Source organism: Carassius auratus, chromosome 36, assembly GCF_003368295.1.
Source record: "Carassius auratus strain Wakin chromosome 36, ASM336829v1, whole genome shotgun sequence".
NCBI classification, from domain to species: Eukaryota; Metazoa; Chordata; class Actinopteri; order Cypriniformes; family Cyprinidae; genus Carassius; species Carassius auratus.
The window spans coordinates 12790557-12809963 of NC_039278.1; the positions used below are offsets into that span (position 1 = coordinate 12790557).

At 35.6% G+C, this 19407-nt stretch overlaps 1 pseudogene; it reads right to left on the reverse strand.

The window, feature by feature from the left end:
- Positions 1-740: 740 nt before the first annotated feature.
- Positions 741-18442, reverse strand: LOC113055642 (polycomb protein SCMH1-like; annotated as a pseudogene).
- Positions 18443-19407: the final 965 nt, after the last annotated feature.

Below are 19407 nucleotides of genomic sequence, written 5' to 3' on the forward strand. Positions count from 1 at the left end.
ATGGCCTGCCCCATATTTCCACATACACCATCATTGTCTCAGGATGAGGTGGTTGACCTCTCTCTTAAGGCAACCCAAACTAAACAGTTACATGTGTTTTCTGCTTCACCAAACTCAGCACTGGATCTGTCTGTGGTAAGCTCAAATTGTAGACTTCAAAATGGACGAAACACATGGACAGTACATGAAGGAAATGGAAACCACATCACACGTTCAAAATATGTGGACTACAATGGCAAGATTGTGTGCCCAACTCAAACAATTGAAGTCATTGTGTCGGCCAAAGACAAGGTGACAAACGAATAGGTTTTTCTTGGGACTACATGATAAACTCACCAATGAACCAGACAGGAGTCAGGGTAATGTGGTACAGGGCAGCTCTAGGAGACTGCCCTGAAATATTCTGCCCTGAAAGTTGAAATGTATCTATGATTAATTATTTTTTGTGATTGCAGATACTGATTTGTTTTTTTCCTGGCAAGGCAACCAAGGCATATTAAACTTTTAACCAGTACAAAGAAATAATATGCAATAACATTAATGATATCATTCATTTATAATATATGAAATAAATAAAATTAAGAGAAAAATCACATTAATACAATTACTTGATATATATTAGTAAAATATATACACTATAAAAATGTCAAATCTAAACCCAAATGAAATGCTCAAGATCTTTTAAGCAAAGCATATTCAATTAGGTAATACCTTTCCACTGAAAATATGGTGAAAATGAGAACTTTATAAATGCAATGATTTATTCAAAATGGTAGAAAAGCTTTCAAATAAGTAAATACAAAATAATCCAACCTGAGTATAAGAGTAAGGTATATACAGTGTAACTAAAAGGAGCTAAAAATGTATGTATATAAATGTGTATCACAACAAAAATGCTCCATCCCCCAAAACAAAAAATCCATTATCAATGATATAAACAAAAAACAATGTGCTCAAAAAAGCAACAGTTTCTACTTATTAAATAATAAGAAAAGAATGCACTGAAGGATAGAATACTGAGCTAAATACACATTAATACGATAGAAAAAAAACCATCTGGGATTGCTCCATACATCATCATTCAACATGCAGATAAACTTCTGAATTTCAGGCCTATGTGACATCATGTCCACTTTATGGCCGTCACCTGAAGTGCTGGTGTGGTCTTTTTTTTAGAGGGAAAAGACATTATGACAAAATATATACAAATGAAAACATAGTACAAGTGTCCTGAGAAATTATCTTGAGTTAAACAGCAATAGTAGGACTAAAATGTTGTGCTTTTAAAATTGGTGCCTTTTGTAGACCATAACAAAACCATTTTTGGTTTACATAACTAAAAAAAAAAATTTTAATTTTTTCTCAGTTACTTTATGAAACAGCAGGACATTTTGAAATACGATTGTGTATTTCCATTCCAATTTTAGAGGAAAAAATAACTAATAAACGAAAAGAACTAATTAATTAAACTAAACAAAATGGTCAAATATGATTAACCGGCACCAAAACCCTTCATAGTCGATGTCCAAAGTGTATTTCAAATGAATCTTCATCAGACTTAACCTAAAATACAGTGGAAGTGAATGTTTGTCAAGCTGTCTGTGCATGTAGACGGTACCAAAAACAATACATAACACAATGAAATCCTTTGGGATTCAGCTTTCTCTACCATTGTCTGTAAATGCAGAGCATTGTATCACTGAGGTACGGAGGTCTGTAGCTGCAGTTTTACACTGAATTGGTTTCTAGATGAGAGCCGGTGAACATTCTTGTACACAGTAGTCGTACACAATGTCCACGCAAAGGTAGTTTTGAAAAGTCAATCTGCTGATGTAAATGTTTGCATTTGTTTTTGCCACAAAAATAATTGGCTGATCAGTTTTTCCCCACCGTTTAAATAAGCGGGAATGAGTTCAGGTGAAGCAGGTCAACATGTTGGACCTTTAACCATCAATGTCACGCGTAATAAATATCCGTTTATCTTGAGTAAAGTTTGTGAAAAAAAGATTGTGAAATCCAGTGAACCTGATTTTTCCTCTGTTGCCCTCTGGTGGATCCCCCGTTTTTGCTCAGAAGATTCCAGCTACTATTTTGTCTGTTTGAGTCTCTCAATGTGATGGCAAAGTTTAAGAGCAGGACCCAGCTTCAGCCCCATGTACTTCATGATCATGTCACTCCGTAAAAGCATCAAGGCCTTGCCATCAATCTCCTGTGGAAGAAAGAAAAGCAATCCATTATAAAATCTACTTGGAAATCTTGTTCTGAAAAAAACTATTGCAAAACATGAGAAATCCAGAGAATCGTATCTCACGTGTTTTCTGAAGAGCTCTGCGTGTGGGCCCAGTGCTTGTGGATCAGCATTGTGAACAAATTGCATCACTTCCTCTATACTCCAGGATGACGGACTCTTACTAGACGTTTTGGTCAGATCCTTCTCTGCTGCTTGATGATCAGGCCCAGTGGTTGAGCTAGCAGCTAGAAAACAGCACAAATTAAGATATATATAAATATATTTATATATGAGAGAGAGAGAGAGAGAGAGAGAGAGAGAGACACACACACACACACACATATACATATATATATATATCAGTAAAGTATTAAAATTATACCACAGTGAAAAAATAATAATAATAATTCAGAACAGTTGTTTGGTTATTAATTCAGATGAACTTACATATTTGCCACTAGGGGGCACAGCAATACATAATCATGACAAAATGCATGTTCTCTATTCAAAGCAGCACTCTGGAGTATCTAGTATGTATACTGTGCACAGCATGTACATTTTCTTTATGCAAAGAATAACAGAATGACCAGGTCACTTTTTTCACTCATAATTTGATTGAACTACATAAAAGTTAGGATTTCTTTCCAGACAAAACAAGGGGGAAATTTTTTTTTTTTAATAAGATTTCATAGAATTTAATATACTTATGATATAAAAAATATTGAAACAAGATTAAGATATACTGTGGTGGGCAGTATTTATTCTTCCTAATATAATGTAGAAATGTAGGACTTCTTCAGACAATTCAAATAAAATAAAAAAACGCTTTCTATATAAATATATATTCTCATTAAAAGGAAAAAAAAAATGTATGATAGCATTAACTGTAAAGGGACATTTATAATGTTAAAATTGTAATATACAATTTTGTGGATTCTGTGTGTCATCATCACACAGCAATGAAACATTGGGTGTTTTATAATCACAAAGTTATTCATTTTCTGCCTGCCTCAACTGACATGTATATATATTTTTGGAAAACTGAAAAGGAGCTTTCCGGAATGGGAGTGCAGGTCTAGGATCACTCCCTCTTTTGACAGTCCTGGTCTCAGTCTCTTTACAATGCAAAATCAAACCGAACCCCAAACATCACTCCCACTCCGAGATGCTATTTCAATAAATATGGCCCCCTGAGCCGCCAGCAGGCTTTAATCCATATCAAAGCCTATTGTGCCACTTGACATTTGATTAGAGAAAATACATCTGGTCCTCACACAGGCACTCTGTGCAGAACTGATACGGGTGTTTATCCCACGATAGAAATAGATCTAGGTCTCTGAAGAGCAGCACTGAGCGCATAAGCCAAGCTACTAGACTGAAAGCATTCGGAGTTAAAGGAAGTTGAACAATAAAACTGTTTTGCCTTCAGGGCTCAAACACAAGTGGAATGCCAACAAGCACAGACACTAAAAGCTCACTGACTTTAAATGATTCAATAAATTACTTATTACAAAGTGTTACTTATAAATCTGCACTAGGTCCATTAAAAATAAAATAACGTCTAGTCGACTTTATAATGTTAATATTAATAAATCATCAAAAAACAATGCAATTACAATAGTAATTCAAAGCTTCATGACATTTCAGTAACACTATACAATAAGGTTTAATTTATTCGCTTTGGTTAACTACATTAGTTAACATGAACTATCAAGATTTCTACAGCATTTATAATCTTTAAGGGTTAGTTCAGCCATAAATTACTCACCCTGAAGTCTTCCTGGGTGTATATGACTTTTTTCTTTCAGACAATTGTCTTTGATCTTTCAAGCCTTAGCAGGTATTGCAGGTATATTTTTCTTACAAAAATGCATCGATTCGCTACAGGGGGCCTTTGTTCATCCCCTGGAGCAGTGTGAGACACTTTTTTTAATGTATGAGCTTTTTATTAAACTTCTCATGGAGCGATGGAGTGCAACACCCGCTGAGTGGCATCCAACAGCTTGAAAGATCAAAGACAATTTTAAAAATAACTCCAACTGAATTCGTCTGAAAGAAGAGCGTCATATACACCTAGAATGACTTCAGGGCGAGTCATTTATGGCTTCATTTTCATTTTTGCCTGAACTAACCCTTTAAATGGTCATTTCTATATTTACTAACATTTTTTTTTTTTAAATCAAAACATCTATCTATTAATGCTGAAGTACAAACAATGAAAAATCATATTTGTAACTCACAGTAGCAAAGACTGATGCCATAAGAATGTTTAATGCTCATAGCCAGTTTATACTAATGTAGTAACTAATAGTAAGAAATAAAACCCGATCGTAATGTGTTATTGACATTTATAACTGCATGTAAATGATCTGTTAAGCAGTTTTTGATCTAATTTTTTTTTGTATTATGAATGAACGCTATTATAAAGAGTGCTGATTTAAGTCTGGTGTGTTATTAATAGTGTGTGTAAAGGTGTCTAAACAAAGCGTTCTTACATAGCCTACCTTCCACTCGTCTGTGTGTGCGTGGAGGACCCAGCTCAGAGGGGTTGGAGGAGAGTCTGCGGAGCGGTGGGGGGTGAGAAGGGTAGTGCGGGCTGCTTCCGGTCGGGGTGTGATACTCAGATGTGCTCCGTAGTGCGGGGGGTCGGGGGGCAACGGAATTGGAGGCTGAGTCTATTGACTCTACTGAGAACTGCTGGTCTGTGGTGGCACCATTTTCAGCATGGACGATGGTTTCTGGCACAGAGATAGTATGACGTGAAATGTTTTAGTTCATACTTAAAAAATAAAAATCTTTTGATCATTTTAATACATAGTTTTGACAAATATAAATTGCACCTAAATTATTTTCTTTGCATAGTTCAATGGATGAATATACTGTTTAAACAGAATCCCAGGATGCATCTAATGAAGCTGTGGCTACTTGTCACTGCTTTCAAAAAGCTAAAATATAAGATATTTGAACATTTTTGATCTTTACATAAATCCTATACTTCCATCTGTGCCATTTCATAGTTCTGCTGACTTTAAATTGTATAAAATAGCAATAATAAAGAATAGCTTTAAGTTTTTTGGAAGGTTTTAGTTACACGCTAGAGACTAAAAGTATACACACCTACAGTGTTAAATGAACATAAATCTCCACAAAAATAAATGCAGGAGAGGATTCCTGTGTACTGAATGAATATAAATATGATAGAACAAGTAGTAACATGTTTATATCGGTCTTCCAATACACCATTTGCAAACACTACAAATCAGTTTTATAATGCTGCCAAGACAACTTTTTGTCTTTTTCTTTTTTTAATGCGCTTGATCTACAAAACATTCAATGAGAGCTGAGAACAGGCAACAGTTATGTCTGTTAAATTATAACAGCAGTTAAAAAATAACCCAAACTGGCCGGTGATTCACACCCTAATAAAAATCAGACACTTAATTAGTAACAATGTAGATGACTTAATTAGGAGGCTGTCGGGTTTTATTATGTGCACTTAATGAGAAAATGAAGAGAGGCATCCAACTCAGCTTAAAGAAAACCCTATCCTCCATTCACTTTCAGTTCAACCCATCAGAACTGGCTTGGATATGCTGCATTTACTTTGGCATAAACACTCAATCGATATCATTCGCTCTCAAACACTTACGAGCAAAAACACTCAGAACAGCTGAACAGGTCATACCGTCCAAGGGCAAAGCTTCTGTTCGCTGTAGTTTTGGTGACAGGGCAGCGGTGTATGTAGCCGAATCTCTGTTGAAACGCCTCAAACCTCGTACTACAGACAAAGCCTCTGACGTCTCCTCTTTCACTGCAACAGAAGAAAAGAGCAGGATTTACTTCTGAAATCACACAAGTTTGGGCTGTGTCATTGTGTAAGGAAATCTATATAAATGTATCATACTGCAATTATTGTGACAAAATTTCAATTCAAACAACAACAAAACAAACATATTCATCTTAAACGGCTGGTCATACATCAAGACCCACAGAACACAGTTGAATTCATAGTATGGGGGCTTGGAGATGCACACCTGATTTGCTCCTTTCATATGCCATGTGTGTGTTAGTAGTTATTGGACTGAATGGCTGGCTGCTGAACAGGTTCTCACAGTGCAGGTGGTGACACAGAGTTTCTAGAAAGCGCAGAACGAACGATGCACTGGAGGCAGTGGGGAGCTTGACGTAGTGGATTCCTCCTTCAGAGCGAACTGCATGAAAGTAGAATTTGTGCAAAATTAAAAACTGTATTACTATGTATGAATGTATTACTCTTTAACATCACATGGAATGCATCCAACAGGGAATGCATTTATAATCTACTATGCTTTTCATTATAATATATGAGTCCATAAAAAAACAACTAGTCCCCCCCCCCCCCCAAAAAAAGGCTGAGGGGGGAGTTTGATCTGGCTAAATGGGTGCCGATTAAGGGGCAATGGCATCACAGCAGATGGCCCCCACAGTCCTAGCGTCGGCCCCACCCCCTCCTACACACACACACAAATATAGACAGGCTTGCACATACACACACTTCCCATGGGAACCCCCCTATTAAATGCTCAGAACCGGGTTACACACAGATCGCAGTCTGATGACATCAGCTGTACACACACACACCCTTTCTCTTTTCAGGTCAATCACGAACCCATGCTCTCACTTCTCCCTTCATTGTTAAGCACACACATGTTGACAGCCTTAAAATAACATACACCTACACTAATTCAGATGCAGCTCATGTCTTACAGCAATGTGCCATTCAGCTCTCAAAATTTTTGAGATTATGGATCATTCTTCCTTTTAACTCCCTGACATTTTGTAAAATGAACTATGTTTCATATTTGTTAAAACATACATCACATGGCATGGCCTCAATCAACCTTCGGGTAGATTTCGGTTATATAATGTGTGATGGGGATTTTTTGATATTGTGAGCGATAGTAATTAAATGTTTTTCAGTTTTCTGAGAATCCAAAAATAACTAACAAGTTAACTAGCAATAAAATTAACTTTTATTTTATTTCTAAACAGCCCTGAAACAACATCAAGGTATTTTGTCAACAGTATATTTTTAATGTTTGTTTAACTGCATCTTTATGATTGAAGGCGAGTATCACTCATACCACTACTACTGATGCCTTTAAGAAAATTATTATTATTATTTTTTTTTTTATATATAATGTCATATTTATCCCATTATAATAAATGCCATATGAACATGATGCACATCTGACATGCATCATATTTTCTCACAAATCTTTTCTAACCCACTTCAGTTCTTAAAGTCTCTACTAGTGAGCTGATGAGTTGAATCGGATGTTTTTTTTTTACTAATGTATAGCCTGGTAATATCTCATCTGACTGAAGTTCACTGTTGTTCTACTGAAGTTCCCTTGTCACCTGTACCTCTTCCGTGCTTACTTGACTAGCGCCTGGTGTCGTAAAGACATTTTGATTCTATATTAATGCAATTCTTGTCAAGAAAAAAAAAAAATACTGAAAAATCAGCAATTGTGATTTGGTTGGCAACCCTAGCTCTGATTCTTCGTTATTTGCATTGAATCTTTTTAACGTGTTTAACCGAAAAAAATAAATTGTATGCTGTAGCGCAGTAATTTTGACAGCACTAAATATAATATATGATATGATATATGATACGATATGATATGCATTTGTAATTTAAAAGCGGTCTTCCTTCCTGGCAGAAATGTTCTCCTAATCAAAGAATCACTCTTAATTGAAACCCAGATCACAATCTTAAAGCAGATCCAAACTGACCTCTGATGATTTCCCCTCCGTCAGACTGAGACTGCAGGAAGCTGAACAGAGCTTTGGGCTGAAACGCACAGTCCACGCAGGCTTGTACCGCATGCTGGAGAACCGTGTTCACGGGACCTGGCCCGAAATGATCAGGCAGCTGCAACAACAGTTTACGGTCCAGGTGCGGCCCTGGGTCTCCATGTTTGTTCACATACACACAAACTAGAAGAGGAGAGAGTGGAAGGTCAGGTGAAGCGTACAACAGTGCAAAACCATCAGAATACTGAGGAGTACACGAGTAGAAAATAAAGGCAAGAAGATAAAAGCCTACCTGTAGACACAACTCCTGAGTCTCTTGTCGTCTGCAGACTAGACAGTCTCCCGTCTGACACTGAAGATGGCAACGAGGGGCTTGAAAGTGAATGAGGAACCTTTAGTTTCCTCTGTAAAAGCAGTAGACAGAGTGAGAGATAAAACAACAATTTTCACTCTCACAAAACAACCCCACTTTTGTTTGCCCACTCTCGAAACAATGGAAAAGACTACAAATGCCGTATCTCCATTACGACAGAACCTTCCAGCATGTTTAATGTACCGTTCATGGGGAAGAATTATAGTAGAAGTGTTAATGTTTAATATGGATAATTGCTCATGACATACGACCCACCCTATATCAAACAAAAGCTGCTTTATTACCAATTACTAGGGGTAATTTAATACCATTAAAATCCCATTATCTTGACTACCAGGGACATCAGATTCAATCGAAAAAGTAAAAAATAAACGTCAAAATATCTTCTTATCTTCAGAAAAAAGAAAATCATACAGCTTTAGAACAACATGAGTGAACAAATTAAACCTATTTACTGACCCATTAAAGCACAAAAAAAAGCAGTTCTACCTTGCTGCCGGGTTTGGGTCCTCTTTTTTTATATGGTTTGGGTGTGAGTGGTGAACTCAAGGGACTCTTGGCTGCATTGGACTGCGTTTGGCCATTCAGTGACGTGCCGGCTGCGGCTGCCTCGGCTGCTGCTTTTAACATGGCAATGGTCTGGCTCTTGGGTCTCCTCCCTCGCACCCCCTTGCGCACCGGCAGAGGGGGCAGGGGGTGTGGCAGGCGATACGGGGACTGCATGGAGCACCAAAACAGACTGGACTGGCCCAGTGCCCGAATAACAGTCTTTGGGAAAGTGAATGAAGTTGGGGGAGATGAAAAAGGTTATTTTAACCATCATAATATTATATGAAACTACAAAACCATTAAAAAAAATAATACTAATTGCATTAAAATATGTTACGCTGATTTAACTGTAAGAAAGTGTTTATAAAACTCCGTTAACATGATGATAAACAAAACTTCCATTGTATTGCTGCATTTCTTTAGACGTGTGTTATTATGGTAGTTCCACGAAAGTGCTTCTGAGTAAAATGTAAATATCATGGTATATGATTATCCTAATCATACTGTAACATGATAAATATATATGATAAATATATATATATATATTTATTTTAGGCCCACAATTCTTTTTTTTGTAAAAAGGATTTTGATCACAGGTCTGGTTTTGTACTATTAAATCAACCGGTTATTCTTCGTAACATTCAACTTGTAACTACATTGTATTAGAACCTACAAGATGATTATATACCATTGTTTTATTGAGCCCTACTGCCATATGTGCAATATCTGCAAGTTAAATGAAATAATTTATACTGACATTCAACATGAAATGATTAAATCTTACTGCAATAAGTTCACCCATCTGACTCTCATTGGCTATCACACTATAGGAAAGCAAGCAGGCATTCATTTTTCTAAAAATACAATAATAATAACAACAATAAAAAATAAAATAAAAAACATTTTTGGAAAAACGTGAACGTGTAACTTGCAAACAAAATAAATGTTAAAAAAATTAAAACAACAAAGTCAAACTGATTCTCACGCAGACTGGATTGAGTGGTCAAACAAAGTCCAGTTACAAACTTTGATCCTTTCCCTTTGAATTCGACCACTTAAAGGTTGATCATACTGCTGAATTCTCTTCCTCAGAGGCCATTTTAGATTTTGCATATTAGAAGTGTCACATTACAGCCCTGAAAGCGGCAGTTTAGAAACCAGCAGCGCAAAAACAGAGTTATCTGGGGGATCCTCTTCAAGACAGTTTCAGCTGGCCATTGTGCCCCACAGGAGACATGTGCTTTTCAGCACCCTTTTGTTTTGCAGGCCTTCCCCCAACGGCTCTCTGGTCAAAGGCCTCTTTTCTGAACCAACAGGTAATCCTCATTAGGAAGAAAGACTAACCCCCTTCTCCACCTAGAAGAGTGTGCTATCAAGCTGCGGGAGGAGATTTGACAGGTATGTAAGTGCTATGAAAGGAATTCACAGCTAGAACTGCATCTCCACAGTTTATTTCTAAATCAATTTTATCATGCAGAGAGAAACATACAATTTTCTATAAATATTACTGAGCAGGCAAGTTAATGTATTATTCATTTGTTGCTGGTTCAAAATGCAGTGTCTACTTGATAGTCTCATTTTTAAACAGCACTGTATGGTTATCATTTGAAGCACCCTACATCATTAAAGCATATATTTTCTTTAAAAGCATTTTCTGGGTAATGCATGGAACGTTAAAAGAGGTGTAATATCCTGAATAATGACAAAATAATATAGTGGGGAAAAAAATTGTTCTTAAATTTGATTTGCCAAGCATATGTACAAGAAAAAGCTCTGCAAAAAAGAAAAGAAACAATAGAAAGTGTTTTGATTGAAGTTTATTGTAAATCCATCAAATGCATCCATGTGTGTTTGCTAATGAAAAATGCATTTCTAATGTGCACACCCTGCCTTGCAAACCAAATAATCTTAATTTCGCTAAACCTTTGCCTTTTCCTCTCCATGAAAACTCATAATATCAAATATCTGCAGTTCAGCATCAACAAATGAAGGTGTAAAATAGCACGAATCAATGCTTTTTGCATTTCAAACAACCATGAAGTGAACTCTCCAACACACGCCTTCTTCAATTGCAAAAAAATTATCTTATTATTGCCTCTGTATTGGCTATATCTAAGATCAGATAAACTTCTCATATTACAGGGTGGCTGACGGCAGAAGCCGCCTTTACTAAGTACATCTGGGAGCTTTCACAGAGTCCTACGTGCAGCTGCTCTCCTGGGCCTCAAGAGGGGAATGTGAAGAGAAATTAGCCTGAGACGCATACGTTTAATGAGGAGAAGAGAAAAAGCGTGCAAGGAATGGACAAGTGTTTTTTTTTTCATTTGAAAGAGGGCAATTCTTATTCAAATATCTTATGAATATAAGCATGCACGTGAGGAATCAAGCTTATTAAGCCCACATATGCATAATGGGCATGCAAAACAGAAGCAAAGGTTTTCAGAAGCTCTGTCACGGACAATGTACAAGCAAACTTTATCCACCCTAATTGGTCTGTGTGTAAAGGTGAAGCATATTTCTAACCAGTTTCTCACTGGCTGAATCGCAAACCAATGACCCAGTGACCCAAAGGTTGACTCTCAGTGCACAGACACACACCCTTTAGCTCAGTGTAGGACCTGGGGGCGTCTCTGGTCACGGGAGAGGTTGTGACCGATGTGGAACGAAGGTGTCCGGGGAAAACCAGTCTAATTACTCCATCTGTTCCACAATATTTACATTTCGTCCCACTCCGGACCCGAACGCCAGGGCAATCTGTCTATGGCTGACTGCAGCTTCAACTTAGCAGGAACTAGAACCACATGTTGTGCAGGGAGTAACGCCGAAAAAGAGTGTGTCTGTGTCCATGCATATGTGTGTGTGTGTGGTAAAAGACGATATAGGGTTCCCTTTGCCCCAGGCGATTTAATGGAAAAAAAATGCAATCTGTTAAAGAACCAAAGTCAAAACAGCTACAGTGGTTCAACAAATATATTTTGCGGTTTCTGTACAAAAATAATCATCTGAGCTTTTAATTTTACTAGTCAGCAGGATTTTTCCATTTAGCTGGAAATGAGTTGAAGCTTATCAATTATTGAATTACTATATATGATGCATATATATTTTCTTGTTAAAACAAACTACAGAAGTGAATCCAGCATGGCATGAAACATGAACACAGAATTCGACAAATCTTTTAGTAAAATGAATACATCACTTTATGACCGAAAATGGTAAACATTTGAACACATATAAATCTAATTTACCAGTTTTTTTTAAGGACTCTTTTTGTTGCAAGCCATTTGAACATTTAATAATATATATTTTTATCTTACTAGTATCATATTTTTGATTACTATCAGGTATTCTAAGACTGACTAGCATATTAATATGGAGTGAATAAGAATAAGTAACAGTTAAATAGATGCTCTGTATCAGAGCCGCGTTAACACTGGCACACTGGTTTTTTGTTTTTTTTATCACATCTGACACAGATTGGAACTGTTGAAAAAACAAAATACGCACAGGATCAGATTTTTTCACATCTGATCCGGAGTCACTTCACTTATGACTAGTGCGTATTCCAATTGTTGATGGTATCAATTCAGAAAGATCTAATTGAACCATGATGACTAGTCACTGCATACCACAGATACACAAACACACACACAAACCTTGCAAGTAATGTGTTCTAGCATGCGAATAATAATATGAATTACTATTAAACAATTACTACTGAATTTAGTACTAGGAGCCAATGAACAATTACTAGTGAAATTGAAAAATGGGAGAGAAAAAAAACACTAGTCCCTGTTGCAATACTTGTATAAAAAAAAAGACAAAAAAAAAAAACTATACACACACACACACATACATACATACACATATATATATACACACACAAACACACATATACATACACATACACATATACATACACACACTCACATATATATATATATATATATGTGTGTGTGTGTGTGTGTGTGTATTAAAATAGTAAAGATAGATACGTTGTTTTAAAAGAATAAATATTAAAATAACTTGCCACAGTCTTTCAGTAGCAGCTCAATGAATGCTTTTCACAAATAGAGAAATAAAAGTGGAGTGTTAGTCCCCTACATCCAGAAGAAATGAAAGCAGCAGGAATGAAAACAATTACAAAAATACACTCAAATTAAACTCGTGTGACCTAAATGCACAAGCCACTAAAACAAAGCAACAGACATCAGAGACAAAAGCTCTGGAAATACGCCAGAGGAACTCACCAAAACGCCAACTTTCAACTGTATCCGCGTTGTGCACCAACGAATCCGATGTAAATCTCTCTCTTGGAGGAGAATGTCTGTTTTAAAGCAATAGAACTGGATCTCGCGCTCACTTTCGCGCCCGGTTTGAACAGCAGCGGTTCCGGTAGCAGAAGCGCATGACAAAGCCCGTGCCGGTGGAGTGCTGGAGCCCTGATCGGTCAATATATAATTTATATGGAGGCGGAGAGGAAGAGAGGAGGAGCTAAAGGAAGGCGATTGGGGGTCGTATTCATGTTATCAGCCTTAACTATAAGGCGCTAAATATAAAATGTGATTACTTATTGAAATACAATAAAATACTGTACCTATCTTAAATAAAAATATAATTTCTCCTTAAAATGTATTTTTTTAATCTACATGTTGATGTAACGTTCACAAACACTCATAATTATGAAATAACTCATAAATTAATAAATTAGTATTATCATTAAGATGTAGATTTAGTCTCTACATTTTAATGCAACATTCATAAATAATTTTATTTATGAAAAAGAATAACAACATTCATTATTATTAATATTAAGAATAAATGATTAAGTATTATTGAGGAATGTTACATTAAAATTTAGACTTAATCTTAAAAATATTATTATTCATTTTATATATGTACACACACAAACTCACACACACATACATATATATATATATATATATATATATATATATATATATATATATATATATATATATATATATATATATATATATACATATATATGCTTATGAAACAGGGTAGTTTTGTTATTAACTCTGAAAACTTTAATATTTTGCATTCAACACCCCATTACCACCACTCTCCTGCCATTTCAAAGCTCCTCCCAGGCTTTTAGGGCTGAAGGGGGTAAAAGGTTAAGGGAGATCAGTTTCAGAGCACGTGGTTTGAAGCAAACGGCTCTAGAGAGGCAAGAATGATGCTCCTGCTGGTGGTACTTGTGTGCTTTCTTACCCAGCCGATATAGTCTTGTACCCACACCTCAGTTTGGTGCCAGTTGTAATCCCAAACCTCATTCAGAATACCCTGTTAAAGCAAAACCAACCTCAAGTATTTAATATTTCCCAAGAAATGAAGCAAATGTATGGCAAAGATTATTACAAATACACAGACAGGCTATAGCCAAATTGGTTTTGTCTGCTTGTCTCACACATTTATATTAAATGCATTAATCCACCTTAGTGTGTGAGATGTGTGAACGTACCAACACTTATTAACAAAACTGTCCCTGTTGTTCTCACTTTAGGTGTGAGAGCAGGAGCAGAGGTGAATGCATAACTAATAAGCATAACTAGTGCTAATAAACAGCTCCAAATTTAAATGGCACATGAAGAAGGTCATTTAAGCAAGGCATACCACATAATGAATTGCTGTTGTACTATTAAGTAAAGCATTTTTTTTGTATTTTTATAAGGAAATTTATTAAGATATGTTGGGAATGGAAAGAAAATTCTGATTATCTACACATTAGTAGGCAGGCTAACTGTTGCTTTTTAAATGAATAATTTAATCCAAAGAAAATCAAAAGGTCTAACTCGGAGGGAAAATATTTGTACATCATTATTGTATAAAAAAAAAAAGATGTGACAGACAATTTTGCTTTAATCTTTTCTGAAACTCTGTTATAAATGTGCTTCCTACAGAATGCGGAAAAAACTAGAGGCTGAATCTTTGAGCTCTTTTGTATTAGTTCATGAGAAACATAATTTAATGTCTTAATCAAAACAAACTCTCAGAAGACATATTCTAACACAAACCAGCACAACTCCAGATATTCCATCATCTCCCTAAATTACAGGAAATCTAAACACTTTTCTTTTTAGGAGAAATTAAGTTGAAACCGTTCACACGTTCATCCTTTGTCTTGCATCCATTGTCCTAAGCTCTTACTACCGTTGTTCTGTGCTACATTATTAATAAATGCACATGTGCACATACACATTGTGTTTCCTCGCCAACAGACACATTTTTTTTTTCAGCGCACATTAGAAAGGTCATACTCACTAATGATCTGTTAAAACTACTATGCAAGGCAAATGAAGACACAGCACACACGGTATAAAGGGTGAATGCACAGTTCCTGCTCTCATGCCTCCATTCAGAGCTCACTAAAATACCATCAGAATTTATTTGAACCATTTGCTTTTTAATTTGAAATTTGCCTATTTGGCCTTACTAAATTTAGTACACTAAAATAAGTGCACGAAGTCACGAAAAAGCATTAATGACTGCTGTTTTCATTAAAAGGAAATATGTCTGATGTTTTTGAAAAAAAAAAATCCATTCAGAAATTTTCGGTGAAGTCAAAGATGAGAAATTTGAAAGCACAACAAAGTATTTTGTTAAAATAAAACTCATTTAAACCATTCAGACTATAAACTACTGCTGAGTTAAGGATTTTCAGTAAAACTGTGGCAGTGAATTGTGATCAGTCTGTAAATAATTTACAACGATTCCAAATGAAAAGGCAAATCTTATGGTCTGGAGAAAATTGAATCCTTCTTGTGTCCTGAATTCTGAGTCTCAAAGACACAATTATTTTATTTTGCCCACTTATTTATTTCAATTAATATGTGGAGAAATATTCCAAAATGCTTTTCAAACAAGCAAACATTAGAATGCCAGATGCTCAATCAAACTTAGTATATTTTCAAAAACCACCAGCTATCTCACACAATTTCGCAATTCAGTCCATCAAGACGTATGTGAAACAAGCTTTAGGACAAGAAGTGAAAAAGAGCCTCATTAAAAATAAATAAATCCCAGATTGATTTGTTAATTTGTACTCATAGATACAGTAAATAAAGGCTGTGGTATCTGACTAGGATAAATGGGAAACATCTCCTAGTCCTAACATCCAATATCCTTTCTGTCTGGTCATGTCCACTGTCGTAAAAGCATGAAGAGAGCAGTAAACAAGCCTTGAAAATATTCAGAGGAGGAAGAACTGATGGAACTCTGATCAAGAACTCTGTTTTCATCCACTCACATAAGTTAATTCTGCCAGAGCCACACAAACTGGAGTTAAACATTTGAACAGCACCAACAGACATCTATAAACCACTACATGACCACGTGCCTTTTGATATGCTCTATGCTCATTAAAGAGAAAATTAAAAGGTGGTTTCTCTTTCTCTCTCAATCGATCGCTTCACTCCACCTCACAAACACAAAGCTGTAGTGACCCCTAGTGGTCACAGACTGTACTCACAGCAGGGAGGTTGCAGACTGTGGCTGGTTAGTTGACACCAGCCCACGGAGAAGATGTCCCTGGAGTCATACTGACACCAGTAATCGAACGCTCCTCTGCAGCCATCAGACATGATTAATATCCTGTCCCCTCTCACCTCTCCGATGGTAGCAGGACACATGAGGTAGAGATTCTTTCGGTCCACCATTTCCGATTTCATACAAGGTTTAAAGTAGTTTTGAGTAGGTTTGGGCGGCTCCTGAGGCATTCAAAGAAAAGAGACCGTCCATGTACAAGAATAAATTAATAATAATAACAATATTTTATAACAGAATATAGTTACAGTCATTTAAAATAGTACTGATATTTCACGATATTACTGTTTTACTGTGTTTTGATTGGTCTTGGTAAGCATACAATACTTTTTTTTTAAACTGACTTATTCCAAACCTTTGACTGGTAATGTATGCTAAAAATCGAAACATTTGAATAAAACAATTTTGTTGTAATATTTATTCTTGTCTGAATTTATGTTTTGCAACAAACCCTTTCCATTTATTCCAAAGCTTTATCCATGGATCTATGAAAAGCTTCTTAACATGGTTTGCAAATGAAAGCAATTACCTTTTTAAAGGCTGAAGCTGGAGCCATCTTCATGTTTTTAATAGGAGCATGGGCCAAGAAGAGGCATTTATTCTGAACCCTGATTATGGGAATTGGCTATTAAACAGAAAATGTATAATGAACAAAAATAAAAATAATTATATTACTATAAATACGTACAGCCAAGGGCAAATTTTCACTTTAAAATAATCATTATGCTTTATGAAAGGGAAACAAACAGATTCTAATCAAATTAGCTTTGAAACCTAACTATTTAACTAATTAAAACCAAAACTGGACTTTGTCTGAATCCTTCATTGAATCCTACATAACAAATACGTTACTTAATTATGAAAAAGGATTAACAAAAAAGAAGAAGGTTTTAATTTCAAAATGGGATGAAGTAGCAGTTTTTACTTCTGCAGTGGGTTTTTCCCATGGTAATCTGGAGCACCATGTGAAGTGGACAGAAACTGGACAGCCAGCAGAGCTCTTAAACAGCCACCTGAAGAAAAGAAAAGAAAAGAAAGAAAGAAAGAATTGTATCAATAGCCATAAAATCCAATATTTTCAATAATCCAACACAATATTTTTCATTAAACCTACACTATAATGTTGAAGTCAGCAAGATTTTTTTTAAAAGAAATGAATACTTGTATTCAGTAAGGATGCGTTAAAATGATCAAAAATGAGCATAAGTCACAAAATTTATGCACAAATGTGAACTTAATAAATATCAGGTGCTTACTGTGGTAAAACTACACACTGACAAAAAATGGTGGTGAAACAATTTTCATTTAGAACTTGCTAGTAAGTTTTGCAAATAATAACAAAGAAATTGCAAGCAACACACTGAATTAAATGTGTAATTTTGAAAAAGAAAGCCTGACAGTATTTTCTTGTAAAATATAATCCAATATTATTAATAAATTTGAAAAGTTTCTTTTTTTCCCTAGTGCATATGTTAGATGTTAATATATTGCCATAAAACATTTAAAAATAAAAATAAAAAACACTGGAATTATAAAGGCAATTGTGTACTTTAAAGAGTTTTTTCAAGAGATGTGAAATAAAAAATAAAAAAATAAAAAAAAACATGCATTTCTACTTAATTTCTTACTTGCTTATCCTGCCAAAGTTTTCAGCAAAAACTCCAGATGATGCTAAAACCAAAAGTAAAAAAAAAAAGATAGAGATAGAATCCTTTCAATGTCACACCAGTGTTTCTAATCTGAAACTACTAGCCACTTGTGTCCAGATAGCAGACAACCTCTCGCTCTCCCCTCTCCTCCTCATTCTTCTGTCTTAAGCTGTGAATCCCAATCAGAGTGTTGTCATAAAGATTCCAAACTGCCATAAAAAGGTCATTAGTCATGAGTCTGCAGCAGTCCATGAAAAGGATTCCAACACCTCCCATTAACAGATGATGGCTACGTTTTGTGGTCTCCCTCTCTGCCTGTCTGTCTTTTCAAGGTCCTTGCACCACATCCCCCCAGACAGGAAACTTTTTCTTTTGACACGGCTGCTTTAAAGTAGGAAGGGGGTGAAAATAGATATTATGAACACACAGATAAAGAGAATGTGAAGATTTACAGTTTTTCTCAGTCGCTTTGGTACATTTCTTGAATCAAACTCACAATTTGCAAAACATAAAGTGCATTTCTCAAAACAACCCGTACAAATAGCAAAACACCATGGATTACCTGCAAAAGCCAGTCTCCTGCTCAAAATCCTTAGTTCATCTCTCAAAAATAAATATCTGTGTCAATGAACATATCAGTGCCATCAGAATGACAAGTCCTTGTGTCATAGTGTACGGATAAGACAGTCAAATTGCTTAGTCATGTTGTCAATATAACAGTTTACTCTGGAGGGATGATCTGATGTAAACCTCTGTATTGAACAATATGCCATATGCTTATGTATGCCATATCCATTTCAAACGTACACATTTACACATTACTAGTATGTGGGATATTGACTGAAAGAGACTGGATAGAATTCCCAGTTACACTTTTACAAAGTCTGACCAAAAAAAAAAAACCTTTACAATGTCATTGTGATATAGAAAAGGAAAAACAAATATGGACACAAATATGAAAATAAGTCCATTTTCAGAATGTGTAACTCTTGTGTTGTCCTCTGTCTATACAGTATAAGCTTTTCAACTGAAGATTCATGAGATGAACCTTTGAGCTATTTCAGAGAAAGGGTTTATCATTGGTTTATCATATACATTCTCTTCATAAGTCAAGATTCACTTGGACAATTCATGCCAAATGTACAAAAAGTCTAATAATAATGTGTAAAAATAAATATAAAAAGTGTGCTAGGCAGTTTTTGACAACTAGATTAACCATTTTGCATTTAATGACTTATATG